We start from the raw sequence: 25,514 nt of genomic DNA on the forward strand, positions 1-25,514 counted from the left end.
AATAGGCAAGAATAAAAATATGGCACACCAAGAGTAGCTTTTTACTTTCTTATGGAATGTAATTGGTTATAGAATTTTCTTATTGTATATATATTTGCCAAAACTTACTGACCTACTTTCCAAGTCCTTTTGGAAAACTTCAACAATAGTCAATGTGTTATGAAAATATTGGCCAGGGATTGATCTTGGGAGCAATACAGAACAGTGTGAGCTGTGAACCATATATGTTATGAGCTGGTAACAGTGTTCCTGAATGCTATAACAAATAAGTTTGAACTTTATTCTGCAGACAGTATAAGGTCACTAGATGTTTTCTAATAAGGTGAAGCCAGTCATGTTCAGTGAAAGTGAATGATTTAGCAGTATAAAATAGATAGATGGGAGAACTGGGACAGGAGTATTTGGGGAGATTAACAAATGTTGTAAGGCTATGTTTATCATAAATCATTTGCCACAACTTACTTTGTATGAATGCAACCATGCCAGTGGGGTTCAGCACACAATATTAATAGTTGCCAGGCATTCAAATGAAACTGATTTGGAAAAAAATTTCCCCAAGATAAAAATCAAAAATTTCCTGTGAAATTTAAGGTGGTAAGAGGGATGGAGGTCTTGGTAGCCTGGTGGAAATGTTACAGCAGGTCCACCTAAGGACTCCATCTCCATCAAACCCCTTCCTTCCCTGTCCCAGTTTCTATTCGCTCAGCATGGGACTTCACAGACATGGGGATTCCCAATGTCAAAAACACTACTGGCAGGGATCCAAGTCACCAACATCATAGCAATGGTGGGGAAATTTATCTTTCCCTGGGTTATTCTTGGCCACATACCAACAGCATGACCAAATAGTCTCTTATTTGGTCATGAGCTATTCCGCACATTGTTTGAAAGTATTCAGGTATATCCTTTATTATATTATAAATCTGAATGGCTGTGATTTTAGCGCATTATGATTGGGAAGAGATTAAGCTAATGATATTGGCCTGATGATGGTATGTTTTGATATAGTCCTAGAGCTTAAGCATGAATATTTCAAGTTCATATCACAGACCCTGGAAGTGAGGTCTCCACTTTCTATCCTTTTCTCATTCTTTACTGCTTAATTATGGTGAATACAATTAAGTGGAGACCTCCATATTGGGTGTGAAGTCACTACTACAAGGGAGTGGATTTTCTTAACCCAAAATTAGCTTTCTTAAGAGGGAAGACTTGATGTCTCTGTTCCTCAAACTATAGATAAAGGATTCATCACTGGGGTTACCACCGATTGTGTACATCACTGATGCCACTGTGCCCTTCTGTGCTGAGCGGGTTGAGGGAGGACTAAAATAAACACAAAACGAAGTCCCAAAGAATAGAGAAACTACAGAGAGATGAGAGCTGCAAGTGGAAAAGGCTTTCTGCTTCCCCTGAGTTGAGGGGATCTTCAGGATTGTTGAGAAAATATGTGTGTAAAGAGATAATCCAGGCAAAGCACACAAACCAGGCCTGCAAGACCCCCAATGGTGAAAAATTACTTAGATTCATTAACGAAGGGATCTGTGCAGGACAGACTCAGAAGGGGGTTGATGTCGCAGAAGAAGTGTGGGATCTTGTGTTCTGCACAGAAGGACTAGGCTGTTCATCAAGAGTGTGTGTAGGAGAGAGTGGAGGGCATTCATGATCCAGGATGCAGAAACTAGAAGGATGCAGAGCCCAGGGCTCATGACCATGATGTAATGCAGTGGGTGGCATATGGCACATAGCGATTAGAAGTAGGCCATATTGGCCAAGAGGAATGCTTCCAGCATCTGCAAACAGCATGAAAAATACAGTTGCGATCGACACCTGCATGAGATGACCTGATTCTGGATCCATATGTTTGCCAGCATCTTGGGGACAGTGGTGGACATGAAGCAGGCATCAACAAGAGAGAGGTTGGCCAGGAAGAAGTACATGGGCGTGTGGAGGTGAGCATCAGCGATGATGGCCAGGATGATGAGGAGGTTGCCTGCCACTGTGACCAGGTACATGGACAGAAACAGCCCAAGAGGACTTTCCTGCTGCTCTACGGCATAGCAAAAATCCCCAGAAGGTAAAATTCGAGATGCTGGTCAGGTTTTCCACCCCATTTGTCTTGTAAGCAGAAAAGCTGCGTTAATTGAATGAAACCTGGTATGCCCTGGTTTGTGAACTCTGAAAGTTATGGAGTATTCCAATAAAAGCTACTAATGTGAGAATGGGTGAAACATCATTGGATGAAAATATCAATATTTAACTGCTTAGGACCCCACAGAAATGGCAGTTTCATGTAGTTCAATGGAATATTTGCAAATGTCTGTGCTTCCTGCCATGGGAAACCAAAGTCTTGTTTGCAGTGGGAGAGAGGTTTCTTTTAAAAAGATTTATTATATAAACATTAATCTAGTATACGACTTTAAAGCTAGGTTGGAGTTGTTTGCATAACTCTTGTGTCATTCATGTGACGCTATGTGACATTATTCCATCAAGATTTCACCAGGTCAAATAAATCTTTAGCATGTTTTCCGTATTTTGAAGAAAAGCATGGCTATTGGAAAAAAAGATTTGAAATTGGTGGAAAGCATATCTAATGCTGAAATCATTATCACCACTATCTATGCAGCTGGACTGGCGGAAAGCCTGGGTGCCATTATAGACCATTTTCTTCCTCCTCTCTGTATCCAAATACTACCAAATCATGGTGATTTGCATTTCTCAATATAGTGAAAATTTACCCATTTCTTTTTATTTATCCACTGTACTTGGTCCCAGCTACACTACTCATTCAGGACACTCATTTTATCACTTAGATTTGGGCAAGTCATTCTCTTGCCTCAGGCATACCTACCTGCCATCTGGTCTCCTTACCACAGAATAGAAGCTTCTCTACAAATCATATCACAGTTTTGTCACTCCACCTGAAAAATCCTGCCTGTGTAACTACCTGCCATCTGGTGCTCGTTCATCACAGAAGAATGGACTTTTAAAATCTTATCCAGATGTTTACACAACCTGAAAATCCTTTCTTTGGGGTTTCTCATAACTCCAAAGTAAACTTCTAAACGTCTTCATATGGCCTGAAAACCCTTGATCAACTCGCGTATTTAAGTTATAGTCACCTCTCTGCAATCATGAACTCTCCTTCCTAATTGCTACCCATGCACAATTATACTTTCACTATTAGGAAGTCTAGATATTTTTTTCACCTTTTTGGGCTTTGCCCATCTTATTTTTCTTGTGCTAGAATGCCTCTTCCTTCACGTCTCCTTCAGCTTAGATGTTGTTTCTTCGAGAAGTCTTCCTGACTTATCCTCTTTTATAACAAACTGGGTTCATGCCCCTTCTGGTCCTGCAAGGTCCCCAATCACAGCGTATGTCACTCCAGAATTTGTGACCTTCCATTTACTATGTCTGTCCTCCATTACCGTCATCTTTGGATACCTAGAAAATGATCTATCTTGTTCATCTTTGAAATCTAGAAATTAGCCCTTGAGCCTGATACAACATTAAGTGCTCCAGTAAGTATCTCTTCATGTTGATAACAAGACCTCAAAGAATGAATAGAATGGTGAAAGGGAGCTTGGAAGCAATGTTCAGACAGAGGGGAACAGCCTGAACCTTTTGATTGGTAGTTAATTCTAGTTTTGAGTTCAAATGTCCTGGTCATTAGAATTTGTGAGAAAAGATTATGATTACAGAGACATAAAGGTGTCAAAGCAAAACAAACGCACTAGCTGAAATTCTGGGAAAGGAACACTCGCTTCTATCTGAAGGAATTGAACCTACATAGAACCACTTTCTCTCAATCCTTGCTCCCTTTTCCTAAAACTGAGCACATTGTGTCCACTATGAATTTGTCAGCCCTTAGCTGCACCAACTGGAATTGACTGTTCACCAGGCAATAGGTACTCAGTATCTCTCCCCACTACCATAGGATATCCACCAAACCTTTTTCTCTTTGTATGCAGATACTGCACGCATACTGCACACTGCTCCCCTCCTCATTAAAAAAATGCATCGGAACATAGAAAGCCCATGACAGCACACAGTCAAGCATAAGATTTTACTCTGCTAAAGATGGTAAGTGCCAGCTGAGGAAAGGAAGGGAGATTGAACAGATGGTACTGTGTACAAAGCTGGTTGACTCCCTATGGGGAAAGTGAATTTAGATTCACACCTCACAGTGTTTAACGAATAAGCTTCAGGTGGTTAAAGAGCATTATATATAGACACAACTATAAAGCAACCAGGAGAAAGTACAACATAATAGTTATTTGATCTTGGGATCAGGATGGCTTAGGTAAAAAACAATGAAGCAACATTAAAGGAAAAGAACATTGGTTTAATTCAGATTAAATTTAAAATTGTATGGTGACTAACATAATATAATAAACATATTATTATAAAAAATTGTCCTTTCAAAAAAAAAGATCAAACACAAAGTAAGAAAAGACAAGCAAAAAGTGGGAGCTTTTTCACTTGATATTATAGAAAGAATTAATATTTTAAAAGAGTAATCAGTAATTTTAATAAACTGATAAAGCACAACCCCAATAGAAAATGGAATAAATAACCATTAACTTTTAAGTCACATCCAGCAAGGGTGGAACCTGGGATCTAGCCTCAGTGTTTAATTCCAAGACCTGTTCCTTCCACTCCATTCATGGTTTCAAGAATCACCACAATGTGTCTAGCTAGCAGGTGATATCTGCAAGGTCGTTGGCTGTGTGCCATTAGTAAAATGTGTCATGATGGGTGGTGTTTCCCCCATTCTCTCGATGGAGTGCCCACACTACTCAGGGCCTATGTTTAGATTCATAGTCTCTACACCCTTAGAGCTCTGTGTGGTGGGGAGTAGTGGACTGACCGCATATTTGTACACAAGCTGCATTGACTCTCCTATGCCCCTTCTAACCACAGTTACTTCGTGGTCTCTTGGCTCCAAAGTGGTGGCTTTTTCCACTGCCTGAGCTGACTTACCTCTCCCTTGGGCGATCAGGACAGAGGTGGCTTATTGGTTTGAGGCAGTTCAAAAGGATCTCAGAATCTCGCTCTTGTCAGTCTTTGTCTCTGAGTGTTTCAACAGCAGACAGAGCAACCTAACCCTCACTAGTTTCCTCTGGGCTCTCTAAGTCACAGACCAGAGACCATGCTTTGTCCTTTCTTTCCATGTTTGCTACCACAACTTTGAGGCCATCTCTTGCTGTAAAAGTACCCAGCACTTCATCCAAACGTAAAACTTCAGGCATGTTGTCTTTCTTTTCACAGTGGGTATTTCCCCAGGCTTGCTTATAAAAATATCAGCACATCAAAAAATAAAAAAAAAAAAAAAGACTAAAACAAATTTGTTCTCATATTTTATATGGCTGTGTGCTTTTTTAACATGTAAATTCTCTGTGGTTGATTTAAGGCTTATAATTTTGGGGTGAACTTCAACTTTAAAGCCCTCTGAACTCACTCGATTTGAAAACAAGAAATGAAATTTAGAGAAACCCTGTTCCCCACAGGTGAGGAAGGGAACATCCAGGAGAAAAAAGAAACGTTATAAGGTTAGAAACAGGGAGTAAGGTGGTGTGGGACTGAATGATCAGAGACATTCCAACTCCTATTCCCACACTGGTCCTAAAATAACAATTTATCCCCACCTCCCACAAATATAATATTTTGTTAAGCTAGTACATGTTTATTGAAAGTGTCTGGAAGTATAAACAGGAAACCAACTAATAATCTAACAATGGATTACTTGTATGGGATTGGGGTGGATAAGACACAGTGAGAGGGGAGAGATTTTCACATATATCTTTTTACCTCGTTTTGAAGTTTGAGCCATGAATGTGCACTACTTATTGAAAAATAAAAATTTGAGGAAACCATTCTCCAAAACCAAACCATGGCTCATAAAATGTATAAAGTGGAAGACAATGTGCAGTATAATGTCCTCTTTTCTGGAGATTCTGTAAATAGCAGATAAACTTCTTTGGTTTCTCTAGAGTCACTATCCTTCTAATGACTTAATGTGGTGTGTGGGCATGATTGTATGTTCATGAATTGTGCATGTGTGTGGGTATGTGAGTGCACTTTGTGTATCCTTCTAAGCTAGAGGTTGAGTGAAAGTGGATCATCCTGGAAGATATTTGGAGAGAAAGCTTACTGCTGATTCTTTGTGCTCTGTTCTCCTTAAAAGCACGATGACTCTCACTGTCTGTAAAAGTAAGGACCTGGTCTCTGCCCTCAAAGCAGTGTAGTATCATCATTGTTGTTCACAGGGGTGCCATTTATGAGAGATGGAGGGCAACCAGACTACAAGCGGGGATGGACACCGGAGAAAGGGAGAAAAGAGCAGAATGGAGTCATGTATTCGTCTCTAGCTCTTACCTGGTTGTTTTGCCAGTCGCTGAGGGTGTTACTTGGCAGGCTTTCATCTGCCTCACTTGCATCTCTCCCATTGTGGGTGGTCAGAGGAAGGGGAAAGGAGGCATCTCTAGAGGGCAGCAAAGGAAATTTGCTTCAGGCTCTGGATGTGTTTGAATGATTCTTGCCATCACTGCATCTACTCAAATTTCTCCTTTTTGTCTCACAATGTTAGAGAACTTTTAATTTTTTTTCCATTCTGGGAGAAAGGGATCAAGATTTCAGGGTTGATTGACCACTCATGCCAACACTGTCATCCTGGGATGAGCACTCAAAAACACCACATGGGATTAATAACTTACCACAGAACATCCCTTTTCTATTTATTTCCGAATTTGCTGCTATGTCCACCCTTACTTTGTTCATAGGACCCATGAGAAATGTGTTCTAGTAATTTCTTCAGCATCCTTGGAAGTAAAAAGTTCGCTATTCTTAGCTATGAGGCTAGATCACCTCAAGATCCTTAAATTAAAGATAATTAATTCTGTGAAGTACCCAAAACCCAAAGGACCGAGAATCCAGGTTGTGTCCCTATTGTGTTGGCAGTCCAGGAGCACTAAGGCATTAAGGACATGCCATGACACCTCTGTGGTCTGGTGGGATCTTAGCATTTTATTCATCAGTAAGCATGGAGATCTTTCAAGGCCTGCTGCAACCATCAGAGATTTAGCCCCAGTGCTTCTCATTAACTCTAGACATCGAGCAATTGTCCTCAGAGGACACATGGTTCTCATACTATCCCTTTCTTCAGAAATAGAGAAGGTGTAATTTTAGAGAAAGGAATATTTTCTTTTTCTCTTGATTTTCCTAAACCCATGGCCCAATGTCACATATTTTAAATTTTCCTATGACTTCCTGAAACCAGAGGAGGAATGGAATAAGACAGTTGTGATTTATGTTACTAGTGTTAAATAGCAAATTCGACCAAGTAAATTCGAAGATATTATTCTTTTATTAAGTGATTCATGAATCAGGCAGCCCTCCATCTGGGCAAGCAGAGAGGCACTCCAAGGAGTTGTACAAAATGGAAGGTTTTCATAGAAGGAGGGGAGCAAGAAAGAGTGAAAAAAAAAAAAGGATTGTTCTAGGCGGGGTTGTTTGCTAGGGGAAAAGCAAGGGATCTTATCATGCAGCTGACCTCATCTTTCTTTGGGAGATGAGTTAGCCCATGTGTGCAGTCTCATTGGGGAAGATTGAAACATTTCACGACTGACCAAAGTAGACTGTTATTTCTTGGAGGTTGAAACTGCAATTAGGTTGTGTATAGCATCAGTTTGGGAACTCTAAGTGACTCACCATATTGACCTTTTTGGGAACACTATCATGCTACTTGTGGAATTATTTGACATCTCCTTCAGTCTGCACTTGGATAGTATGGATTATGGAATGAAGATGGTGAGGATAAAATAGAGAAGGGATCATTTCTCTTGTTTGCTTCAAAATTTGCTAACTTCTGTGAGGTTCACCTGTTTCCCATCTCTGAATTAGCTCACGCTCTACCGAGGGTGGAGAGTTCCCTCTGCCCTCAAAGTTCTCTCATGGCTCCCTGCTAGTGCACACATCCTGACTCAGAATTTTGTATCATCTTCTCAGTGGGTCTGCTGTGGAGTTGAGGGGAAGAGCACTTCCTCATGAGGAACGCTGCACAATCCCACTGTACTAGACCTGCATCTCACTAATTGAAAGAGCGTCGAACTAGTCACTTCACCTTTTGGAGATATGATTTTCTTATTTGTAAGGAGGGCTATTTCTTCATGCCACAGGGCTACTTTGAAAATTAAAAAGACACAGGGCACCTGGGTGTCTCAGTTGAGTTAGCATCTGCCTTTGGCTCAGGTCATGATCCTGGGGTCCCTGGATCAAGCCCCACCTCAGCGCTCCCTTGCCTCCAGGGAGTCGCTTCCCCTCTCCTTCTGCCCTCCCCCCACCAGTTCATGCTCACACACACACTCTCTCTCCCCTCAAACAAATAAATAAATCTAACAAGAAGAAAATTAAGAACTTAATAATTTGTATATTACAGTAAATACGTACAACTGCATACACATGTATATTTGCTATTTAATGAAGTTATTTACATTTTCTAAAGCTGCATGACATGTTTTGAATTTCTTTTGTAACTTATTGATTTATTCCCTAGCTATTGCTGTTGTACATTTTTTTCAGTTGATGCCTACTCAAATTACCGTGACAATACACTGCTATGTCTTTAGCTGGCTACAAAAAGGAGACGACACGTAGCTTGACATCAAGTCTATCGATTGTTGAGTGTCTTACTTCCACCACGATCCTCATTCTTGCATCATGGCTCCCTTCTTGAAATTTGGATTGCTCTAAGACTCTCAGGCTTGAATCTCTTATACTCTTAGATGATTTCATCTTATTTCCATGACTTTACTTATCTCTCCATATGGTCCATAGTTCTGTTAATTTTACTCCAAATTTCATGTATCTTTCATTCTACTTTTTAATTGAATACCTTCATGAAAATGTCCCATAAGAACTCTTGAAAATATGGAATTTATTTTTACTTAAATGACTTTCTTATTCACAATTTTCATTAAATGCATCATTGACATTTTAGTGAAATCTTAAACCCTTGAAGATATTTCCTTACTTATTGCTTTCATAATAATTACCATATTTATTGTTTCTATTTCATTACCTTTGTGTTTACAGTTGACCCTTGAGCAATTGGGGGTTAGGACACCAACCCCCTGCACAGTAAAAATCTTGCAAGTAGCTTTGTTTCCCCAAAAGTTTAGCTACTAATAGCCTATTGTTGCCTGGAAGCCTTACCAATAACAGGTAATGTCTATTAACACATATTTTGTATGTTGTGTGTCTTATATACTGTACTACAATAAAGTAAGTTGGAGAAAATAAAAGTTTATTAAGGGAATCATAAGTGAAGATAGAAATACATTTACAGTACTGTCTGTAAAAATTTGTGTTATAAGTGGACCCGTAGCATCAAACCCATGTTTGTTCAAGGGTCAACTGTAGATCCTTTTTCTATATCTTCTACTATTTCTTCAGATTGCTCTGAGCTGTATAATTAAACTCCTGGTCTCGCCAATCCTCTGCTCCATATCTGCCTCGTTGTCTACCCAATTTTAAGTTCAACACAAACTCCATTATTGCTTCATGCATTAGTTTTTATTATCTATCATCATATCTAATCTATCGCCATCAAGTCATCTCAAATCCCATCAAATACCCCTGACACCATGCTAATCGAGAAGTTGGGTCCTTTGTAATAACTCATATTTAACTAAACAATCATCCCCAGTTGCACTCTCCTGTCTCTCCCCCTCTTGTTCCTCTCACTGAATCCTCTGCTCGCTTTTTGCCTTGCTTTTGTTTATATACACTATATGTATAAGAATCAGTTCCTCAGGAAGTTTATTTTTTTGTTGGCTTAGCTATTTAAAGCCTTACGAAAGGACATCAACAGGAATCTTGTGGGGATTTTACATTTTAAATATTACTATTAATTGCTCAGATTCATTAAATTGTAGCATGCTCTGCAGTGACATTCAGAAAAGGAATTTTCTCTACTGGCTGTGAGAGATAACCCAATTACCAAGGAATTTTGTTGTACCTTCAAACAATGAGGGGCAAAGTAAGAATACCCATGTCTAGAGAACTATGTCTGGGGTGACTTTATATTATCATGCCCAATAATAGAGATTAACAGGAACTACAACATCATCATCACACCATCACTCATCATCATCATCATGGTGCTGCCAGGACTGTGCTAGAATGAAGGTTTGGGTCATCTCAGCTGGTGAACACAAGTGGCAGCTGCTTTGACAGCCTCACCTCAGAGACATAAGCTTTGTCAGACATGTGGTCAACTCTCTTGAGCTCCCAGGTGTTGTAGTGACACCACCTTTTTCCTTTTGTACCTAGGGAAGTGACTTCTTACTGCAGTTAATAATCTCTGCATTATCTTCACATCCTCTTCTTTCTCCTATAGTCTTTCAGGACAAACCTATGATCTACTTCCCTGTATTAAATTGTCTTGGCTTTAAAAACCAGATGTGATTTGAATTTCCTGAGGTGGCCCTGAAGCATCCAAACTGACATACCAGCTATATCTGTATTTTTCCACTTAGTCAATCCCCCGGACACTGGTATGTAAGTAATATGTAATTTACAGCTGCATTAAATTTACCGGAACAGCATAGTTTTCGACAGAATCAAAGGGAAATGGCTGAGAGGATGACTTGATAGCACCTGATGCACGTGATTTTTATTGTATTAGCATTACACGTAGATTCTTATGATTACTGCAGGACTACAAGTAGAGCTTGAGGATTAACTTCCCTTCTCAAATTAAACAGAAGAATAGAGATGAAACTGATATAGAGCAGCTAAGTGGTAAGGAGGTTCTCCTAAGACCTCTACATTTTCTTCTTTATACATTCCTCTTTGGCACCAATATTTTTACTATGTGGAGAATTTGGAAATACATTACAATATGATTTGGCCTACTTGAGCTAATACCCATAACAACAAAATTAACCTGTGTCTGCACTTGTTGTCAAAACATATATTGCAGGATTCACATATTCATTTCATACAAATTTATTATTATTTATAATATTTTTACATTATGTTAGTCACCATACAGTACATCCCTAGTTTTTGATGTAAAGTTCCATGATTCATTACTTGTGTACAACACCCAGTGCACCATGCAATATGTGCCCTCTTTATTTTTATTTTTTTTAATATTTATTTTGTTATATTAGTCACCATACATGGTAATCCCCAGTTCTTGATGCAATGTTCCATGATTCAATTACTTGCGTATAACACCCAGTGCACCATGCAATATATGCCCTCTTTTGATACCTATACCAGCCTATACCAATTCTCCCACCCATACAAATTTTCATATTACTATATGATAAGCATGTCAAAGTACTGAATATACAACAATGTGAACAAAACAGATCCCTAAATCTTCTACTCATTGGGCAGGCAATACTATTTATAGCACATTTTATTGGCCAACTTGACTAAATCACTAGTATAATGCTCATCCTCCGTTTTGCCAGCTAATTATATCAGCAATATCCATGCATTATATCAAATCCTTTAGGTGAAGAAGTAAGATGACTGCAGGTTTCATCCTGTGTGATCTTAGAGACGCGGCTGAAAGCATTAAATGGTGAATAATGTCATCTATCCTCTCAACATCCAAATTCTTTCAACATGGACAACTAGCTGACAATGTGAATTATCTACAGAAATAATAATTTTATATTTTTCACTGGCAGTTAAAAATGGTAGATAATAAAACAAAGCGTTGGTCACACTGTTCTAAGATACACCTCAATTCACCTGTTGCACATGTAATCCTGCTTGGAAATATGATGTTAGGACAATCACTTATATATTACTAATATTTTGAGAAAGTTTTATAATTTCCTCGATGAACTGAATCAAACTGCTAGGTTGTGGGGTTCCTTGGATGCGGTATTTGGTGACCTGCTGGATTAACTATCTCTGTTTAGGAAATATCACCTGCATGTCAGGGCTGACTCATCCAGAATCAAAGTCTCATCTTCCCTGGGCCATACTGGAAAGAAGGTCTACATTTTCTCAATAGTGCTCTTTTTTTCTGCATTTATTGCACCCCAATTTTTTGTCACTGCAATTTTATTTCATGGTGTAATTAATTAAGTCAGAATATTTTTACTTTAAAATGCACAACTCAATTAATGAGTATCATTTTTTTAAGATTATAGGCAGAATCTTATGACTCTTTAGAAACAGTCTAGTTTAAGCAACAATACATAAGAACAAAAATCTCCTACAGGCATTTCCTTAAAGGACTAAAGATTTCCTTAAAGATTTTACTATGATAGGTATATAAAGTCTGGTCTGGATTATGTCTATCATTAGTGAAATTACAGTTCAGAGAGTGATTTTTTCTATTTGTTCATCCATTTTCCACCAAGAATCATGGATACACACTTTTTATGACCAAGACTGTGAGAGGGTACAGTGATGTCTTAGACAGTTTTCTACCCCAGAGTCTTGTAAGCATAATAGGGTGATTAGCATAATAGTAAAAACCTTGAAATTTGAATAGTGATTTTATATTCTTTTAAATCATGGACTATTGTATCCTCACATCATGTGACCATAGTGGGGCAGATATTATTTCCAATATGTTGGTGTAGAAGCAGAACTTCGCCAGACCTTTCACCTACTCTGATTTTGAGTAGCTTATCTGGGACATGACCCAATATTTTTGTGTTGCTGAAATGATAATAATCCATACAAAGTGACAAATTCAAATGAGATGTATCATAAACTGTTTCTAGATTTCAGAGAAAGGAAGACTTGGAGCTGAAAAGATCAAAGGTCAGCTTCTTGGCAGGGATGAACATTAGCCTGGATTTCCAAGTGCATCCAATGTACTGTATTCTCCTATTTCACATTGGTTATGTTGAGATTCTCTTGCTGAAGAGTTTCCCCAGGGCAGCCTTCATGTCTCGGTTTCTCAGACTGTAGATGAAAGGGATTTAACATGGGGTCACTGCCATGTACATCACAGTATCACTAGCACCTTTCAGGCTGTAACTAGACAGGGGCGGAAATACATGCCGGCTGACTAGGCCAGTAATACAGAGAAACAACCGTGAGGTGAGAACCACAGGTGGAGAAGTGCTTTGAGCACACCTTGGTGGATGGAACCACGTAAGACTGTGGAAAAGACTAGACATGAAATGAGAAGATGATGCATAGTAACTGGCACAGAGAAAACACCAACCCCTAGGTACATCATCACTAAGCATTAAAGTGATGATGTCAGAACAGGACAGCTTAAGCAGAGGGTAATGTCACAGTAGAAGTTGGCTACTTCCTTGTTGCCACAGAAAGACAGACCAGCTGTGAGGAGAGTGTAAGGGGAGGGCATTGGCATTTCCAACCACCCAAGATCCAATAACTAGGAAGACACAGGTCCATGGTGGCCTCAAATTGTTGTGTAATGGAAGTGGGCGGCTGATGGCCCGCGCACGATCATATGCCATGCAGCCAGTATATAGCTATCTGTGTTACCCAAGGCAATCATAAAAATACAACTGTGTTAGGCATCCCCCAAAGGAGATGGCTTTGCTGTGCAAGAGATGGTTGGCCAGCATCTTGGGGATAGTTAAGGGAGAAGAGGGATGTCAACAAAGGAGAGATTGGCAAGGAAAAAATACATGGGTTGTGAAGGCGAATGTCAGAGTGAATGGCCAAGATGATGAGCAGGTTTCAACAAGTGATGGGGTAAATTGAGCAGGAAGAGGACGAAGAAGAAGTCTTCCTGGTCCTGCTGACGTAACTCCCAGGAGGAGAACTCCAGTGGGTAGAGAGATTGGTTTGCCTCTTCCTCATGTCCTTTGTTAAGAAAGGGGAGAGGAATCCAGAAATATTAGTGAAGTTACTGTAATGATCTTCCTTATCCATCATGTTTTGGTTCAAGTGACCAGCAATCTCTAGAAGCATTTACAGAATCCAGAGATAGCCAACATTTTTGGGAATTATCCTTGTTGATCAGTAAAGGGCTGATCAACAATTAGCCCATTCACACTCATGTCTAAGAAGTGAGCAATCTATGAATCAAAGATGCCTATCCTCCTCCATCCCAGAATCACATCCCTCAAACACCTAGGATTTAATAAATTAACACATTTTTATATTGTATGTGCTAGATATTTTGCTAGGCTAATGGAAAAAAATGTGTGCAAAAATACACATTTTAATCCACTTATTCTAACATGTTAAGACATTGTGATCTCAGAGACTTTACAAATATAATGGAAAAGCTCAAACGTGTCACATTCAACTTTATTGCACTTGACAAGGAAAAAGGGCAGCATTTTGGAATTTGCAAAATACACCGGTGCAAAAGGATGTGTGATTACAAGGACAAGTCCATGAACTTCAGAATTGTTCAATGACCAGCTAATAGTGATCCCAGAGCCCAGGAAGTAGCAGGTGCTCTACACTAGAAACATTGGAGGATTGTGTCACCAGGATCACTGGGTTTATGTCCCAGCAAAAACAAGCCTAGTGAATTTTCTCCCAAATGTCTCCTTTTTCTAAGAAGAATTTCACCACCTGCTTTGATGGGGTGTATGTCTTGGAGAACTCTCAATATCGATAACACACAGCTTTTTCTCTTCCTTTCCTTTATTATTTTCTTTTTTTTTGAGGTCAATCCAACTCCCTAGTCATTTCAACTAGTGCTTTAAGTGAACTCTTTGGCTATATCTGTAAGCTTGATCTTCTCTTTCCCCTATTTCTACATGCAGCATCTATCACATGTTCGTTCCAAACACTATACTCTGCGCTCCAGCTAAGCTAAGTTTGCAAGCTTATTTGAAAAGGAAAACCATACTTTGTTTATTTTAATAACCCCAGAGAGACTATTGTGGGAAAATTGTGCACTCAATATTTTTTGGGTTAAATCAGGTTTATATTCGGGGCTCCCCACGTGGAGGAAGGTTCAGAAGCACACTCAGCCAGTGTATCCCTCACTTCTACATCTGATCTTGTTGATTGTTCATTTAAATAATTCTTATATAATTCAGATTTTCTTGCTTATGATTTGGAGCCCTAGCTTAGATCATCATCATTTTCTGCCTAGTATTGTAATGCTCCCGTAACGCTTTCATACAGATTCTCTCCTCCTTGATTCACTTGCATTCTGAGGCATACTGTGATTGCAGAGATCGTGCTAGCTGTGATCCAAAGCCTGTTGTTTCTCTCTTCCTGCGACACAATTTAAATTACATTTTCCAGGCTTCCCTTGCACCGAGGTGCATTCATGTGACTAGTTTTGGCCTATCCATCCTAACCCATGTGTTCCAGTTCTGGGCTTCCCCCTCCCACTGATGGAAATGGCCAGGAGGCTGAAGGGGTGTGGTGAGTCACTGGGAGATTGAGCTCGGTGTTCCTGGTTCTCCACCTCCAGTGAGTAGCTCGTGCATCAGGGATTTACCCACCAGGTCTCTTCCGTTGGAGGAGAGAAATAGACTTTTATTCTGTTTAAAGCCATTATACATTTTGTGATCTATTTTCTTATTGTAGTTCCAGGACATCTAGCAATACTCAATTTTTCTAGAGGAGCACTCTACTCAATAATTACATTCCAATCTATATCATCCTCAACCACCTAATTCCTCTAAGTGTTCCCATAGTGCCTGTGTGAATCATACACTGGGCAAAGGTTTTGAAGTTGCATTATATTTTCTCCAAATATGAGGTACTTCTAAAAAGAATCTCTGTACCTAAAGGAATTTGGTTTTCTCTTTTGAAATGCCTTTCCCTATTTTCACACATGTAAGGGTTCAGAGGGTTCAAGAAAGCTAAAAGGGCGTAGAGACTAGGAATGGTTCATGTGGTCTGTAGTGTTTCAAGAGGTGGGCTTTTGGAAACATGGAGGATTAAGCTAATGTTGAAAGTCCTCACTCCAATAAAACACATATGGAAATTTAGATAACATTTAAAACTAAAAAAAAGAAAAAAGAAACCAGAAATAAAGCACACAGGAAAGAAATGGGAATACCGAGGTATGAGAAAGAAGAAGAAAACCAGAACAAAGAGTTGTAAGCCATAGTTGATGCTGACCTTTGAGACGTGGGTTCCAGAGCCGAGGTTTGAGTCCTAATGTTGCTACTATGTCTCCACGTGTGACTTTAGGCAATTCATCACCATTTTTTTTTTTTTGCCCTGATAAAATGACAACAATAATTCTACTTACCTTTTGGAGGTTTGGTGAGGGTCAAAGGAAATAATGCAGGTAGAGTGCAGTTGCTGGCTATCTATCCTTGATTTGTCACCAGATAATGACTGCTTTCAACATTCACAGCTCCTACTGGGAGTCAGCATCAGAATCTTTGTCAAAAAGGGTTTGGTCCTGTGGCCTTCCCCTCTTCCACAAATGGGAAGTTCACAGCCAGCTGCCTGAGCACTTGTTAACATTCCTCCTGGTGGAGGAGCAGGCATGCTGCAAGAAAGGGCCATGAGTAGCCTGGAGAGCAGGTCTGTGATCCTCTGATTCCTGAGGTGAAAAGGAGCTAGGACTGGGATGGTTTGGAAAGAAGAGCCTTGAGTTTCAAGATCATGGAGGAAAAGGGGTGACTGCTTCTAGATGGGGCATGAATGGGGACTCTAGCTTCCTCCTCAGGAAGCAAGGTGGTAACTGGATATCAGAGAAAATTAGGAGTTATTTACCAGGTTGTAACATTCTCTCATGACTCCCTAGGCTCTTATTCTGGCCAAAGTCAGAATAATAATTGATTGAGACTCATTACACACTCCACAGCTGCCTCCTGAGGGACAATGATTCTCAAGAGTAATCTCTCCCAGAGTTCTTTTCTAGAGAAGGAAGGATGGGCAAGAGGGTCTCCAGAGAATGGTCTAGGGTCAAGTTCTGTTGACCTCTTGTAGCCACTTTTGTCTGGATTATGGGCCCCCATCCTCTGCTTCAGCACAACTTGGAATGTCTCCTTGGGTGCTGCAAAAGACAGTGGCAAGAATTGAGCAAAAAGAAAGAATCAACCAAAGGAAACAATAATGTATATATGTTGCAAACCATATATTTGGTAAGGGGTTAATATCAAACTACTGGCAAAACTCATATATTTGTTTTTTTAAATGTTTGTAAGAAATTCACCAGTGAAGCTCTCATTCAGGGATTTTCTTTGTCGGGCAATTTTGATTACCGATGTAATCGCCTTACTAGTTATATGGTCTATTCAGGGATTGTTTCTTCTGATTTAATTCCTATGCATGTTGTGTGTTTCTAGGAATTGTAGTCATATATTTTTTTATAATGCTTCTTCTTTTATCCTTTTTTTATTCTATAGAAATTGGTCATGATGTCCCACTTTCATTTCTGATTTTAGTAATTTGAGTCTTTCTTTTTTCCCTGGCCCATCCAGCTAATTTTGTCCAAACCTACATGATCTTCTTGAAGAACCAACTTTAGGTTTTATTAATTTTTTCTATTGTTTTCTAAGTCTCTATTTCATTTTTCTCTACTCTAACTTTTATATTATTTCTCGACCAGCTTTGGGTTTTAAGGTATTCTTTTTCTAGTTCCTTAGGTTGTAAAGTTAGGATTATTGATGTGATCCTCATTCTTTATTTTTAAGCATTTTGGCTATTAATTTCACCTTTAGCATGAGCTTTTGTGAAATGCATTAATTATATCTTCCAATACAATTTAAAAGAATAATTTTTTTCTTCTTATTTTTAATTTAAATTCAATTAATTAGATATGAGAATGTATTATTTATTTCAAGATGTACAGGTCTGTGATTCATCAGTCTTATATAATACCTGTGTCATACAGCACAATACCCTCCCAATGACCATCATGCAGTTACCCCATCCCTCCACCCTCTCCCCTCCAGCAACCCTCGTTGCTTTTCTGGTTCCATACAAATTTTAGGATTATTTGTCAGTTGTGTGAAAAGTTGATGGTAATTTTTGATAGGGATTGTTATTATAGATTGCTCTAAGTAGCATAGACATTTTAACAATATTTGTTCTTCCAATCCATGAGCATGAAACAAGCTTTTTCCTTTTACATTTGTCTCTCCTGCATTCTTTCATGTGTATTCTATAATTACTGAGTATAGATCCCTTTCCTTGCAGGTTTGTTATTCCTGGTATCTTATGGTTTGGGTGCACTTTAAATGGGATTGACTCCTTCAATTCTTTTCTTCTAGCTCATTGTATGTATAGAAATGCAACTGATTTCTGTGCATTGATTTTGCATCTGCCAGTTTACTGAATTCTGTATGAGTTCTAGCAGATTTGGGATGGAGTCTTTGGGTTTTCCATACGAGAGTATCATGTCATCTGCAAAGAGTGAGAGTTTGCTTCTTCTTGGGATTCATGTGTCTTTTATATCTTTTTGTTGTCTGATTGCTGAGCCTGGGACTTGCTTGTACTATGATGAACAGCAGTGGTGATAGTGGACATCCTTCCATGTTCCTGATGAGGAAAGTTCCTCTCGTTTTTTCCCACTGAGAATGATATTCTCTGTGGGTTTTTCATAGATGGCTTTTAGATATTGAAGTTTGTTCCCTCCCCTACACTGTGAAGAGTTTTAATAAAGAAAGTATGCTGCACTTTTCCAAATGCTTTTTTTTTTGCATCTAGCTGAGAGGACCATATGTTTCTTCTCCTTTCTTTTATTTATGTAGCGATCACATTGATTGATTTCTGAATGTTGAACCAAACTACAGTCCAGGAATAAATTCTGCTTGGTCGTGGTGAATAATACCTTTAATGTAGGGGGAGGAGTTAAGAAGGTGAGAAGTAGGGGTCCCCTTTTTTCATGGTGACTGAATCGAGCTGGATAGGTACCAACATCCTGGAACACCCAGGGAATCAGCCTGAGATGTGGAAGATCACCTGGATCTCTGCCACAAATGAACACTCTCAGTGCTGAGTATTGAGGTATGAAGCTGGGGAGCCGTGAATCTGCGCACAGATACTGGAAGATAAGAGAGGGGACCGCCATGCTCGGGATGGAAAACCATCTTTTCATCCCAATGGACCTCAAAAAGAAAGCTGTGGTAGCAATTCTCATATCAGACAGATTGGATTTGAAACTAAAGACTGTAGTGAGAGAGTACAGAAGGGCACCTATATTATTCCTTAAAGGGATGTATCCAACAGGTGGATATGACAATTATAAAATATCTATGCCTCAACAGAGGAGAGTAGCAAGATACACAAGCCAACTCTTAACCAGAATAAGTAACATATAGATAAAATACGTTAATAGTAGGGGACCCTCAACATCTATCAATAGATAGATCACCCAAGCAGAAAATCAACAAAGAAACAAGAGTTCCTTCGAATGCAAACCTTCTAGAACAGATGGACCTCATAGATATATATAGGAACACTACACCAGAATCTAAGAATACTCATTCTATTCGAATGCAATGGAACATTCTCAAGAATAGACCATGTTCTGGAGTCACAAAACAGGTCTCAACTAATACCAAAAGACTGACTATTCCCTACCATATTATCAGACCACAATGCTTGAAATTGGAACTCACATCACAAGGAAAAATTGGATGACACTCAAACACTTGAAACTAAGAACCATCCTGCTCAAGAACGATTGATAAACCAGGAAATCAAAAATCAATATAAACATTTCTTGGAGACCAATGAGAATGAAAACACAATGGTCCAAAACTCATGGGACACTGCAAAGGCAGTCCTAAGTGGGAAAATACATAGCCATCTAGCCTCACTCAAAAGAATAGAAAATCTAAAATGGTCAGTTTTTATATTCTCACCTCAAGAAGCTGGAACAGCAACAGAAGAACAGACCTAATCATGCATGAGAAGGCAGTTGATCAAGATTAGAGCAGAGATCAATGAATTAGAAACCAGGAGCACAGTAAGAGCAGATCAACAGAACTAGAAGCTGGTTCTTTGAAAGAATATATAAAATAGATAAGCCACTGGCAAAACTTATCCAAAAGAAGAGAGAAATGACCAAATTAATAAAATTATGAATGAAAAGGGAGAGAGTCACAACAAACACCAATGAAATAGGAAGGATCATTAGAAACTTTATCACAGCTTTTATGCCAATAAATTCAACAACCTGGAAGAAATGGATGCTTTCCTGGACACCATATAAACTATCAATATTCCTAAACGGAAGAATGATTAACAGATATTATGATTATAGAAGAGATTGAAGCAGTGATTAAAACCTTCCCAAAAAACAAAACTCCAGGCCTGGATGGATTCCCAGGAATTCTGACTAAATATTCAAAGAAGAAATAATACCTATTCCCCTTAAAGTGTTTGCAAAAAAATAGAAAGAGAGAAAACTTGAAACTCATTCTACTGAGGCCAATATTACCTTGATCCCCCAAACCAGGCAAAGACCCCATCAAAAAGGAGAATTACAGACCGATGTCCCTGATGAATATGGATGTCAAAAGCTCTCAACAAGATCCTAGCTAATAGGATCCAACTGTACGTAAATGATTATCATCACATGATCAGTGGATTCATCCCTGGATTAAGCGGTGGTTCAACATTCGAAATCGATCAGTGTGATAGATCATATCAGCATAAAAGAGTCAAGGACCATATGATCCTCTCTGACTGCAGAAAAAGCATTTGTCAAAATACAGCATCCTTTCCTGATTAAAAGCCTTTCAGAGTGTAGGGATAGAGGAGTACATTCCCTCAATCTGATAAAAACCATCTATAAAAGCCTACAGCAAATAATATCCTCAACGGGAAAAAGCTGAAACGCCTCCCTTAAGATCCAGGAACGATGAGGATGCCCAGTCTCGCCATTATTAGCTTCAACATAGTACTAGAAGTCCTTGCAACAGCAATCAGGGAACAAAGAGAAATAAAAGGTATCCCAAATTGGGCAAAAAGAAGTCAAACCTGTCTCTCTTACAGATGACATATACTCTATATGAAAACCCAAAAGACTCACTCCCAAACTGCTAGAACTTATAGAGCAATTCAGTAACGTGGTGGGATACAAAATCCAATGCTTGGAAATCAGTTGCATATCTATACACAATAATGAGACTGAAGCAAGAAAAAATTAGGGAATCCATCCCATTTACAGTAGTACCAAAATCATACCGTTATCTTTGGAATTCAACTTAAACAGAGATGTAAAGGATCATATTCTGAAACTATAAATCACTCTGAAAGATATTGAGGAAGACACAAAAAGATGGAAAATATTCCATGCTCATAAATCAGAAGAATTAGCATAGTTAAAATGTCAAATGCTACCCAGAGCAATCTACACTTTTAATGCTATCCCAATCAAAATAAGCCAGTAACATTTTTCAAAGTGATCTGGAACAAACAGCCGCTCAAAAATTTTGTGGAACCAGAAAAGGCCCCGATTCACCAAGGAACTTTTGAAAAGGAAAAAGTGGAGATCACACATGCCAGATTTCTAACAGCTTATACAAAAGCTGTGATCACAAAGACAGCATGGTACTGGCACAAAAACAGACACAAGAAAATAAATGGAACAGAATAGAGAGCCCAGAAATGGACCCTCGGCTCTTTTGGGCAACTAATCTTGACAAAGCAGGGAAAAAACATCCCATGGAAAAATACAGTCTCTTCAATAACTTTGGTGCTGGGAAAATTGGTCAGCTACTGCAAAGAATAAAGTGACCACTCTCTCACACATACACAAAGGTAAACTCCAGATGTGGTGAAAGTATCTGATGTGAGACAGGAATCCATCAAAATCCTAGAGAAGAACATAGGCAGCAACCTCTACGACATCGCTCCACAAGCAACCTTTTTCATGATTACAATTCCAAAGGCAAAGAGAAACAAAAGATAAAAATGAACTTGTGGGACTTTATCAGATAAAATCTTCGCATAGCCAAGGCAACAGATCACAAAACTAAAGGAGGCATTCCCACGATGGATGGGGAGAAGATATTTCAAATGGCACTGCAGATAAAAGACTGGTATCCAAGATCTACAAAGAACTTCTCAAACTCAATACATGGGGAAACAAATGAACAACTCATAAATGGGCAGAAGATATGAACAGAAACTTTCCAAGGAAGTCAACAAATGACTAACAGACACATGAAAAATGTTCAAAATCATTAGCCATCAGGGAAATTGAAATCAAAAAGCACACTGAGATACCACCTTTCCCCAGTTAGAAGGGGAAATTGACAAGGCAGAGACACAATTGTTGGAGAGATGTGGAGAAAGGGGATCCTCCTACATTGTTGGTGGAATGCAAGTTGGTACACATCTGGAAAACTGTGGGGTCCCTTTAAATGTAAAAATTGAGCGTACCCTATGATCCAGCAATGTACTACTACTGGGTATTTAATCCCAAAGATACAGCGTAGGAAGAGAAGGGCCATATGCACCTAATGTCTTGACAGTAGCTTGTCACAATAAGCTAAATTACGTGGAAGGAACATAGATGTCCTTCAACAGATGACTGGATTCTAAAGAGTTGTGGTCCATATATAACAATGGAATATTACCTCAGCTATCAGAAAGAACTTAATTTTCAACATTTGCTGCAACATGGATGGCACTGAGGAGATAATGCTAGTGAAATAATTCAAGCAGAAACAGACAACTTATCATATGGTTTCTCTCATCTATTGGAACATGGCAAGTAGGGAAGAGAAGTCACTAGGAGAAGAGGATATAAACAAAGGGGTTAATCTAGAGGATGGAACCATGGAGAGTCTATGGACTCTCGAAACAAAAGGGGCTTCAGGGGAGGGGGTGGGAATAGGATAGGCTGGTCATGGATAATAAGGAGGGCATGTATTGCATGGTGCACTGAGTGTTATACTCAACTAATAATCTATGGAACTATCATCAGAAACCACGGATGTACTGTATGGTGATTAACATAATATAATAAAAATATTAAAAAATCCTTTTAATGTACTGTTGGATCCTATTGGCTAATATTTTGGTGAAATTTTTGCACCCATGTTTATCATGATATTGGTCTGTAATTCTACTTTTGGTGGGGTCTTTGTCTGGTTTTGGGATCAAGGTAATTCTGGCTTCATAGAAAGAGTTTGGGAGTTTTCCTTCCATTTTGATTTTTCAAATAGTTTCAGGAGAATTGGTATTAATTTTTCTTTAAATGTTTGGTAGAATTGGCCCTTGGGAAACCATCACAGCTGTTTGTTTGTTGCAAGGATATGTATTCGATTACTGTGCAATTTCCTTGCTGGTTATGTGTCTGTTCAGGTTTCTATTTCTTCCTGGTTCAGTTTTGGTAGTTTATACATCTCTGTAGAAATGCATCTTTCTTCAGATTGCCTAATTTGTTGGTATTTACTTGCTCATATTATGTTCTTATAATCGTTGTATTTCTTTAGTGCTGGTTGTGATCGCTCTCTCTTTCATTCATGATTTTATTTTTGGGTCCTTTCTCGGTTCTTTTGCTATGTCTGGCCAGTGGTTTATCAATCTTATTAATTCTTTCACAGAACCAGCTCTAGTTTCATTGATCTGTTCTACTGTTCTTTTTGGTTTCTATTTCATTTAGTTATGCTCTAATCTTTTACTTTCTCTTCCCCTACTGGGTTTAGGCTTTATTTGCTTCTTTCTCCAGCTTTTTAGGTGTAGGGTTAGGTTGTGTATTTGAGAACTTTCTTGGTTCTTGAGAAAGGCGTGTATTACTACATATGGACCTTTATAGCCTCTTATGACCACCTTTGATGCATCCCAAAGATTTTGGACAGTTGTGTTTTCATTTTCATTTGTTTCCATGAATTTCTTTTTTCTGGAGACTTTATATATTATGAGACACTTTTATTTTAAAAAATTTAATTCTTTATTTAATTTAACATTCCTGTCTTTCTATGCACATTGAACACCAGTAGCATCTGCAATATCCTTCCCAAAAGCTTATTGTGTCACATAGCTCATTTTTACAAATTGTATTACTGTAGCATATATAAACATAACACACAGAGTCTGTTAAACAAAACCTATTTTGCACTAGTTATATTTTGTTATGTTTGTTATAAGGTTGACTATTTTTATAATAATTTTTTATTATGTTATGTTAGTCACCATACAGTACATCCATAGTTTTTGATGTAAATTTCCATGATTCATTACTTGAGTATAATAGCCAGTGCACCATGCAGTATGTGCCCTCCTTAATTCCCATCACCGGCCTATCCCAGTCCCCTACCCCCTCCCCTCTGAAGCCCTCAGTTTGTTTCTCAGAGTCCAAAGTCTCACATGGTTACTTCCCCCTTCTGTTTACCCCCCCTTCTTCATCCCTTTCTTTTCCTACCGATCTTCCTACTTCTTATGTTCCATAAATGAGTGAAACCATATGATAATTGTCTTTCTCTGCTTGACTTATTTCACTTAGCATTATCTCCTCCAGTCCCGTCCATGTTGCTGCATATGTTACAGTCAAGATCATGCAAGTTTTTTCCTTCTTCCACTAGAATCCTTATTCTCCATTATGGAGACCTTTTTCAAAATTTAGACGTTCTACAAGAGTCTCTTAGATGACTTCATCTCTTTCCAAACTTTCCTTGTATCGACTCCACTCTGATTCATGCTCTGTTAATTTTGCTGCAATGTTTCATATCTTCATTGTACAATTTATTGAATACTTCCACAAGAGTGTCCCAGAGGACCCTTTAAAATCTTCCCCAAGTGGGAATAATTACAAAAAATCACTCCCTTCTTCACTATTTCATTTCTTTGTTGTCATAAAAGTTACTCTATTCTATTTTTTTCTTTCTTTTTTTAAATTGGCGACAAATAGGGACATTCTATAATTTAAAAGTTTTTATTGTGTTCGATTAACCAACATATAGTACATCATTAGTTTTGATGTAGTGTTCAACGATTCATTAGTTGCGTATAACAACATTTGTTGTGTCATGTCTTGTTAATTTTAGCCATTCTAACTGGTGTAAGGTGGTATCTCATTGTGATTTTGATTTGTACTTCCCAGATGGCTAGTGATGTTGAAAATTTTTTCATGTGTCTGTTAGCCATTTGTATGTCTTCTTTGGAGAAGTGTCTATTCATGTCTTCTGCCAATTTCTTGACTGGATTATTTGTTTTTAGGTTTGAGTTCAATAAGTTCTTTATAGATCTTGATACCAGCCCTTTATCTGTAATGTCATTTGGAAATATCTTCTCCTATTGCATGGGTTGCTCTAGTTTTGTTGACTGTTTAATTCGCTGTGCAAAAGCTTTTTATCTTGATGAAGTCCCAAGAGTTCATTTTTGCCTTTTTTCCCCTTGCCTTTAGAGATGTGTCTTGAAAGAAGTTGCTGTGGCCAATGTCGAAGAGGTTACTGCCTATGTTCTCCTCTAGGATTTTGATGGATTCTTATCACATTTAGTTCTTTCATCCATTTAGAGTTTTTCTTGAGGATGGTGTAAGAGATGGTCCAGTTTCATTCTTCTGCATGTGGCTGTCTAATTTTCCTAGCACCATTTATTGAAGAGACTGTCTTTTTCCCATTGGATATTCCTTCCTGATTGCCAAAGATTAGTTGACCATAGAG

The 25,514-nt window shown here is 38.6% G+C and overlaps 2 pseudogenes; both read right to left on the reverse strand.

Annotated features, from left to right (window-relative positions):
• Nucleotides 1–1,099: 1,099 nt before the first annotated feature.
• Nucleotides 1,100–3,431, reverse strand: LOC121104903 (annotated as a pseudogene).
• Nucleotides 3,432–12,878: 9,447 nt separating this feature from the next.
• On the reverse strand, nt 12,879–16,434 carry LOC121104904 (annotated as a pseudogene).
• Between the last annotated feature and the right edge of the window lie 9,080 nt (nt 16,435–25,514).

This window comes from Ursus maritimus, unplaced genomic scaffold, assembly GCF_017311325.1.
Source record: "Ursus maritimus isolate PB19 unplaced genomic scaffold, ASM1731132v1 scaffold_24, whole genome shotgun sequence".
In the NCBI taxonomy this organism is placed as follows: Eukaryota; Metazoa; Chordata; class Mammalia; order Carnivora; family Ursidae; genus Ursus; species Ursus maritimus.